Raw genomic sequence first — 9,888 nt, forward strand, 5'->3', positions numbered from 1 at the left:
TGAATATATAAGGTCAATTTTAAGAAGGCCACTTAAGTTTTTTAAAATGCATTTTACCTCATAAAAGGACAAGTCATCGCCCTTACTCGAGTCTAATCTCTTCTGGTTACAAGGAAAAGAGATGCACTCATACTAGCATAAGGAAAGGTGGGGCACTAGTGGTTGGATGAAGATTGCATGGACTCTGAAGACAGGAAATTCAGCATAGCTAGGCCTCTTGGGACTGAACAATCATCAGGAACAGGGCCTTCCCCATCATTTTCACAGAAGCTAAATGGTCTCTTATTCGTATTTCTGTCTACATCTCTCCATATCAGTTTTTCCAGTTCATCCATTAACTGTACACACCCCAAAATGGTGGTAATAGCTCTGGAGTCTACATGGCTCCCCACAACTGACTGGTTCAATTCTCAGGACAGGAATCTGATTGGTTCAGCTTAGGTTAAGTGTTCACCCCTGGTCCAGTCAATAGTAGCCAAGGGGACAGGGTCATGTCTACCCAGGTCTTGCTTTTGGCCAGGACTGTGAGTGGGAAGGTAGACATCTTTCTGATACTCTCTTTCAGCCAAGATCCATTATACATAAGGTTGCCATGAGTCAGAGCCGACTCAACAGCAGCTAACAACGATGAGAGCAAAACTGTTCCTGGAGAAGTGGACTGTGGGGTAACAAATCAAAGCATGTCTGTTAGGGCATTCTGAACACTCTAATGACCTAGTTGTCTAGATTCCTATTTCATTTCAAAATATTAGCTGGCAGATAAATTTATGAGCAATTTTAATAATGGCTGCAATTGCTTAAACTCTCACTCTAGTATCTAATTTAACCATCACAACAACCCCTCCACGGCATTATTATTCCTGTTTTACAGATGAGGAGTCTGAGGCTCAGACAGGTTAAGTGGGAAGTAGTCAAGTCAGCAGTGAACAGGGATCGGAGCCTAGGTCTGTTTGACTCTAAATCCTGTGCTCTTAACCCTTAGGAATAGGGAAGTTTATGCTATCGTGGTAAAGAACAATTTTTAGCTGCTGAGCTAGTTTAATATCCTAAACTCAAATATGTTTGTAACGTCTATAAACTTCCTCAAATTGCATTTACATCAATGATTCATATGACACCACAGCAACCTGTGTGGTAGTTAGGGCAGGCTCAAATGAAGTGCCTCCTCCAAGGGCACAGGTGAGACTCCCAGCCCTAGGCTCTAGGCTGCAGTGGCTGAAGGAAGATCTGAACAGTTATCTGTAGTTATTCAGTCATCAAGGGTAGTTTCTGGCCCTTCCATAGACTAATATCCTGGCTTCCAGGGTCATTGATGATCACGTAGATTAAGAAACTCCTCCCCCAACCCCCACCCCAACCCTGAGCACTCTCCCCAATAAATTTTGGCGTTGTAGCCCCCTTGCAGGTAATAGGAGATGGCATTCCCCAAGTCCAGACAGTTAATCAGGGCAAAGTCTTCTGGTTCAGGGAGAATACTACCTCCTTGGCTTCTTTTCCATTAAGATCAAAAGTTGCAAATCAATCAGGAGAAAATTGCCCTCGGGACCATTGAGCAGACATCTTCTTTCAAATCAGGCTCTGGATGTGTGCGTCAAAAGCACCTCTCACTTTTTCTTTGCCTGACAAATCTCTAGGGCACTCCAACTGATTTAGGAGCATTCACTCAGATCGTTGCACACATGAGTATTATAGCTGCCAGGCCAGCCATCTGATCACTACTTCTCATTCACTAGACCAATGGGCAAGGTGAATCTACAATGTGATAAGGAGAATGCTAGGGAATAAAAGAGCCGATGTCCTTCACATTCCAGGATTACCAAGCTGAGAACACATGAACGCACTGAAGATTCCCCAGGTTTTAAGGGAATGGAGGAAGGAATTATCATTGAACATCTACCATGTACCAGGTGTCTGGCATACATTAATGTATTTGCTTTTCACAAGAAGATGCTATTATTACTTTCATTTATAGGTGTGAACAATATTTTAGCTATGCTAAGTAGTATTTCTTAAACATAATAATTATTAATGGGCTTTATGGGTGGGCCATTATCTTTAGCACTTATTTGTCTCACAGAAGGTACCTGGGAAGAACTCTCTGGGCAGGGTGGTTAAGTAACTCACTTTCCTGCTGCTTTGCCTCATTGTCATCTTCTGTAAGAGCATGTAAGTGAGTGGATTTTGTAGTCAGAAGATTTGAGTTCAAATTAAGGTTCTTAAATTAGTCAGAAAAATGAAACCCACTTCAAGTATTTCAAATGAGGATATTTAATAAAGAGAATTAATTACACAGCCGATGGAAGAACTAAGAAGGCAAACGGAACAGTGAGGCAACTCAAGAAATTAGCAAGAGCAGGAAGCCACTATCATTACCAGTCTGAAGGCCAAAGGGAGCAGGTGGAGCCCAGAAGCTCCCAAGACTGGAAATATCCTGGCTTCTCCTGTTCTCCTACCACCCAATCTTGTGCCAGTGGCACCAACTGGTCAAACCCAGTCATAAGCCAGCTAACAGGAGAGTCTGAGAAATGCAGTCTGCAGGGTTTGAACCACCTGTGACACAGCTGCAGAAACAGGGAGAGAATCTGAAGGCAGAGATAAATGTTCCTCCTTTATAAAATTATTTCTGCCACACAGGGTTGTTGTGAGAATTAAACGAACAAATATAAAGTCTTAGTCCAGTCCCCAACACACAGCACAGAGACAGCTCTAATTAATCTTCCCCTAGACGGGAAGACTGAGATTGAGATAGATTAACTGATTTGCTCAAGGAAAGAGCTTGGGGCTTGGGGACTAGTGTGGTTTTGGGCAAGACATTTCATTTCTTTGACCTTCAGATTCTTCACCCTACCAACTCCACGGGTTGCTGAGGGGATTCATTCTTTCCAAAAATTTACTGAGCACTTGTCACATCTCAGGCACTCTGAGTGCAAGTAAACAAGACAGCCCAGCACAGTTCCTGCTCTCCTGGAGCTTACAGTCTGATCTGGAGAGAGACATTGACCAGAAAATATGCAAGTTGCCATATAACGACATTTTGATAAATGCCACGAAGGAGAACTAAGTACTGTGAGGGTCTTTTAGAGGGTGGCCTGGCCTAGTCTGAGGAGGTCAGGAGCTTTGCTGTGATTTCAGCCACATTGGAAACCCTGGTGGTGTAGTTGGTTAAGTGCTACGGCTGCTAACCAAAGGGTCGGCAGTTCAAATCCGCCAGGCGCTCCTTGGAAACTCTATGGGGCAGTTCTACTCTGTCCTACAGGGTCGCTATGAGTCGGAATCGACTCGACGACACTGGGTTTGGTTTGGTTTAGCTTCATTTGAAGGATGAGTCGGAGTCAGCCTCATGGGGACGCAGGGCAGAGCGCCTCGGACAGACAACAGCGCCAGAAGTTCTTTGGCAATGTTTAAACTCTGGCCCAGCCTTCGTGTCCCCGCCCTTCCCTGGGTCGGGACGCTTTGTTCACCTCCGAGGGTCAGCGACCAGGTGGGGGACACGTGCCGTGTCCCGCACCTCGCAAAGGCCCCGGGCGGCGCACCAAGGGCACTAGCCCCGGGACTGGCCCTTCCGAGCACCGCTCTGCGACCCGCCCGGGCCTCCCGCGCCAGGCGCATCTCCCGCGCTCTGCTGGCCCAGCGCCCCAGGCGGCCGCTGATCTTCCGCTAATGCGTATCGAGTTTTTGCTGAATTCGGCCCGCGGCCAGAGCAGAGGGCTCCGCGGCGGCGGCGGCGCTGCCAGAATCTCGTAATTCCTTTTGCATCGATCCCGCTGTTAATGATACAACCTTCTCCCTAATTAACTGACAACTGCATTAGGAGGCGCGCCTCCTCCGTACGCCGCCCGCGGCTTCCCCACCACGATTCTGCCCGCGCCGAGGAGCCCCGCCGGTGAAGGGGGCGGGCTGCTCTTACCGCCCTAGCTGAACCCAGGATCCTGTTGCCTGGATGGGTGGGGGTATAGTGTTTCAGGATCATATCAGCTCAATAAACGTTTGCTGTTAGTTATAATGTTGCCGTGGTGATTACTGTGTGCCAACACTGGGCAAAGCACATTAACTATTTCAGCACGTTGTTGTTTGCTAAGGAGTAGATTCCAACTCATGGCGACCCCGTGTGTTAGAGTAGCAACGCTCCCTAGGGCTTTACTGGCTGTAATTCACCCAGCCGCTTCATGGGAGAAATACCTGGGGATCTGCTCCTGTAAAGATTAAAAAACCCAGTGCCGCCCAGTCGATTAGAAAACCCTATAGCGCAGCTCTGCTCTGTCACATAGGGTCGGTATGAGTTGAAAATTAACTAGATGGCAAACAACAATCTTAATGGAATCAGATAGCCAGGTCTTTTCTTATGCAGTACCACTGAGTGGGTTTGAATAGTCAGCCTATAGGTTAGCAATAAGCACAAAATTTGGGGCACATAGGGACCTACTTCAACATACTGATTCATTATAACCCAAGAGGTACATAGTGGAAATTGGGGCTCAGCGAATTGGAAGAACTAAAGCAATAACCAAGGCTTAGGGAGCCCTGGTGGCACAGTGGTTAAGAGCTTGGCTGCTAATCAAAAGGTCAGCAGTTGGGATCCACCAGCTACTCCTTGGAAACCCTATGGAGCAGTTCTACTCTGTCCTATACGGTCACTATGAGCTGGAATTGACTCAACAGTAACAGGTTTGGTTGTTTTTTGTTTGTTTGCTTTGATGCAGCAAGCTACTGAGGAGGATGGGACTGCCACCCAACCCTCTGGACTCCAAGTTGTAGCCTTTGTGTTGCTATGTGCCCTCGAGGGTTAACTGGAGGAAGATCCTTGTCTCTTTGAGCTCTCTGCTCCTGTTGATCTTCATGGGATCTCTCTTCCCCCATCCAACTCATTGTGACCCTATAGGACATGGTACAACTGCCCCATATGATTTCCTAGGCTGTAATCTTTATGGCGCAGTGGTTAAGCACTTGGGTGCTAACCAAAATGACGGCAATTGGAATCCACCTTGGAAACCCTATGGGGCAGACCTACTCTGTCTTATAGGGTCGCTATGATTGGAATCCACTTGACAGCAACAGTTGTTTTTTGTTTTATTAATAATACTTACGGAAGCTATGAGTCGGAATTGACTCAACGGTGGTGGTTTGGTTTGGTTTTATGGAAGCAGATCACCAAGTCTTTTCTCCTGCAGAGGGACTGGTGGGTTCAAACCACACACATTTTCAGTTAGCAGCACTTAATGATTGTGCAACCAGGGCTCCTTAAGTTGTTACTGTACTAAAGGTAGTATATTTAAGTGCTTTGAAGAATATCTGGCAGATAATGAGCACTCAATAAACTTTAGTGTGGCAGGATAACTTATTGAAATAGTAATTTGTGTTTACTCTCCTGGATGCCCATTTCAATCAAGCGGTCAGGTTTTGTAACTTCTTGGGCAGCAGAGAAAGCAGAGGCAGCTGCCTGTGATCGCGTATAAAACAAAAACAAACTTTGTATAAATTACAAAGGATTTCTTTCTCACACACCCACCTAGCCATCACATTTGCTATAATCAAGACAAACTTAGCCTCAGTTCCATTTGTAAAACACAAATAATACCTTTAGTTCTATTCAAAATACATTTTCCAACCACTACTACCCGCAAGTACAAGGGTTTTGGGACAATGATATTAATCTGGGCAGGACCTCTGCATGAGCATTAAATATTGCTGACCGAACTATCTGGCCTCCACACACTGTTTTGATTCTCCCTTTATCTGGTTTCCATGCCTTTATTTTCATTTTGTTGTACTGCATGCATTTCTATAAGCCACTTCAAATCTCTTCTGTGATGGGGCAGAATATGGAAAAAAAAATTTTTTTTAATGAAATATCAATTTAATGGTCTGGCCAATACTGATTTCGTAAGTTGTTTGGCATTTGAAGATAAGGAAACTGAGGTTCAGAAAGGTTCGGGGAAATGTTCCAGCATGACAATGAGATTTTAGGACAGGAAGTTCACTGTCTGTACTTCATCCACCACCTCAGGTCTCCTCTTTCCCTCCACTTACTGGAGTCACCTTCCCACTCAAGCCCCTGAGATCTTGTATTACTGTTCACTTCCTACTGGAAAAACCTGGATTTGACAAGTCACTAACACCCAACACCAAAGTAAAATTAGATCAATATATCTCCCAGCTAGTCATTTCCTCTTCCTCTCTGACTGACCTACCAGGCACCACTTTTTACCATACCCATTGCCCGTTGCCATCAAGTCAATTCCAACTCACAGCAACCCTATAGGACACAGTAGAACTGCCCCATAGGGTTTCCAAGGAGCGGCTGGTAGATTCCAACTGTCGACCTTTTGGTTAGCAGCTGAGCTCTTAATCACTGAGCCGCCTGGGCTCCTTTTTAGCAATAATCCTACCCTGTTGCTATCAAGTCAATTCTGACTCATAGTGACCCTATAGAACAGAGTAGAACTGCTCCATAGGGTTTTCAAGGAGCAGCTGGTGGATTCAAACTGCTGACCTTTTGGTTAGCAGCCGAGCTCTTAACCACTTTGCCACCAGGGCTCCTTTTTCGCAATAGGGCCCATCATCTTCTAGATGGAGAGACTGAAGCTCAGCAAGATTACGCAGTTTGCCAGAATTCACCTAGCTGGTAAGTAGGTTTACTAAGATTCAAACCGGGATCCAACTGGATCCACTTTCCACTGTGTTCTTTTCACTATGAGATGCTTTCTTTGAACATCTAGAGAGCCAAGGCTGTCCCTAAGACAGTCTTGACGTGTAATTCCTGAAGAATTAAGTGTGTTTGATTTAGTCCAGGAGGGAGTTCATTTCTGGGTTCCTTCACCATAGCTCTCCCTCACTTCCTGTATGGCGGCAGGGGACCCAGCCTGATTCAGATGGTCTGTTTCAGAAGACACAAGGAGGCTTTGTGAAGGAGACTGTTAAAAGGGCAGAAGCGGAATCTGCCTGAGGCAAAATAGGGAATGGAGGCCAGTCTCCTAAGTACTATGCCCGCCCTCACTGAGAGGGAGGGGTAAGGTCTGCTCCCTTCTGACATTCCACCGTCTGATATGCTCATCCCTCAGGCCTTCCTCCTTCCCTAAGAAACCCATATACTGCTCACCTCTGCCTGTTGAGCTTCTTTTTATCCTTTAAAAACCAAACCAAAAATCCGTTGCCTCAGCAACCCCATAGGACAGAGTAGAACTGCCCCATAATGTTTCCAAGGAACAGCTGGTGGATTTGAACTGCTGACCTTTTGGTTAGCATGCCAGCTCTTAACCACTGCACTACCAGCCTACTCAAATGTTGCTTCCTCATGAAGCCTAAGTAATCCCCTCATGCTGAATTCACTGCCTCCTCCTCAGGAGTCTCCCAGCCCTTGGATCATGGGCACTTTTCAGAGCAAGCACAGAGCCTGCTTCAAATCCACTTCCCAGTCATTAGCTGTGTGACCTTGGGCAAGATTTAACTTCTCTTGACATCTGTTCCTCCATCTGTGAAATGGGGATAATAGTGCCTACTTTCAGAGGGCTGTGAGGAGGTTTAAAATGGATCATGCGTGTAAAATAGAGACAAAATAGTAAATATATATATGTATGTACGTATTCATGGCCTAAATCTCCACTAGGGAGCCTGGAGAGAGGGAAAACCTTCTGTAGGGGTGGCTGTTTTATGTACACAATACAGACAGGCAGGGAAAAAGGATTTTAAGTTTTGCTCTGCATTTTTTTCAAAAATAATTATTTTTGTGCAATTATTTAATTTTTTTCTTCAAATATTGTGGATGCCAGATTGATACCATGCAGAGACAAGACCATGAGGTGGCTCAATTTTTAAAATGATACACATGTAAAGCTCTTAGCACAGTGTATGGCACATACCAAACCCTCAAATAATGATGGCTGTAGCTGTCGCTATACTGGGTGGGTCGCTATTATTTGTCTGTCTCTACCACAAAACTGTGAGCTTGCCAAGGACCTGTCTTCATTGCTGTGCTAACCTCCTGCCTGCCCTATCCAGTCCACAGTAGGTGCTCAGCAGGAAGAAGCCTCTAGTGGGAATCCAAGGCCAAGCAAAGTCCGGGAAGACCAGGCCCTAGGAACAAATGCCCTGACATTTCAGCAGACCATAGCAACCAGTGGCGGGGTCAGCACTAGGGAGGGGTTGTTTCCTGGTATCACTCTATGGGGACAGGCTCCCCCTTCCTCTTGTCACTATTCCCTGCCCAGACACAGGCCTGCTTCATCCTCCCACCCACACACACTGACCTCTGCCCTGGGATGTCAGCAGTGGTCAAGGGGCCATGGACGCCAAGCATGCCAGTCTAGAATTCTGCGTGCCAGTTCCTTGATGCTCCTGCATGCTCCCCAGGGCCTGGCTTTCACAACAGCAGCTCCGTAGCCAGTTTTGTCCTCAAAGGAGGCCCCTTCTCCAGGACAAAAAAGGGGGGATGAGTGACAGGAAGACCTTCACCTCACAGAACTTCAGTCACAGCAGACTACTTGTCATGCCCCTCTTTCCAGTTTTTCCATTTGCTCTTGCTGATCCCTAGGCCTGGGGTGCCCTTCCTCCATTTCTCCCTGATAAATTCTATTCGTTCTTCAAAGACCAGCTCAAATTCCTTCTCTCCCAGGAAACTATCCCTATAGCCTGAAAGAGCTCCTTCTGACCCCACACCCTCGTCGTAGCCCCTATTGTAATTTAGGACATGTGGGTCTCACTCCAACACTGGATAGATGCAATGTGCATCAGAGATTGAGCCTGGGAGTCAGGGAGATTCAGGTTCAATTCCTGTATCAGCCACTTTTTAGCTCTGTAACCATGGACAAGCTGCTTGGTCTCACTAAATCCCACTGTAAAACGGGGGAAATAGGGTAAAGTTATGAAAATTAAACGAGTTAATACTCATTAAGCCATTAAGCATGGTGCCTTGCACACATTAAGCTCTCGATAAATGTTAACTCTTTTTGTTTGTCTTCCCTTCACGCCATCCCTCAGCCACAGTATCTCAAAATAGAACTTGACCAGCTCAATATCTGAGGTGGAATTTTATTAGATCATCTCTCAGGTTCCAAGTTTGAGCAGGTTCCTCCCAAGTAGTAGAAACCTTGAAAAGAAACTAGAATTTCTGAGAACCAGAGATCCCAAGGGAGGAATGAGGGAGAGAGCCTGTGATTGTTGGTCAGAACAGGACGCAGAGGGGAAGATGGAGGAAATGGTGATGCTTTGCCCTGTTCTTTAACTGCAAGGACCAGAAATCTAGCAAGCCCCACGGTGGTAAAACTTCTTCCGTCCCAGGACCTCGGAGCCAGACGGAGATTCCCCTTTTACTAAGTAATTTCAGTGTTTCTGCTACTTGCAGCCAAAAGAGCCTTGACTAAAACACTGACTTTCGCAGACTCCAAGACTTGATCAAGGTCTCTCAGTGCCTGAGCTACAGACTCAAAGCTCTGGCTTCCTGGAATTCAGATTTTGAGTCATGGGTCCCCCAGGGGCAGCCCCACCCAGAGTTTGGCTCACAACTGGAGGGAAGAACCAGCATCACACCTCATCACTGTTCCAGGGCAAGGAGTGGAATACAAGGTACCCACTTGATCCCCACCCAGAAGTAATAATAATGATTTTTTTTTTTTTTAAAGTTTGCTGTTGGATCAATCCCCGCTCATGGCAACCCTATGTGTATCAGAGTAGAATTGTGCTCCACAGGGTTTTCAGTGGCTGATTGTTCGGACGTGGATAACCAGGGCTTTCTTCTGAGGGGCCTCTGGGTGGCTTCAAATTACCAACCTTTTGGTCAGTAGCCTAGGGCTTAAGCATTTGCACCATTCAGGGACTAAATAATGATGATAAAAAAATAGCTACCATTTATTGAGTGTTCATCCTGTATCAGGCACCATGCTAAGAGTTATACTT

The sequence above is a fragment of the Elephas maximus genome, chromosome 2 (assembly GCF_024166365.1).
Source record: "Elephas maximus indicus isolate mEleMax1 chromosome 2, mEleMax1 primary haplotype, whole genome shotgun sequence".
Taxonomy (NCBI): Eukaryota; Metazoa; Chordata; class Mammalia; order Proboscidea; family Elephantidae; genus Elephas; species Elephas maximus.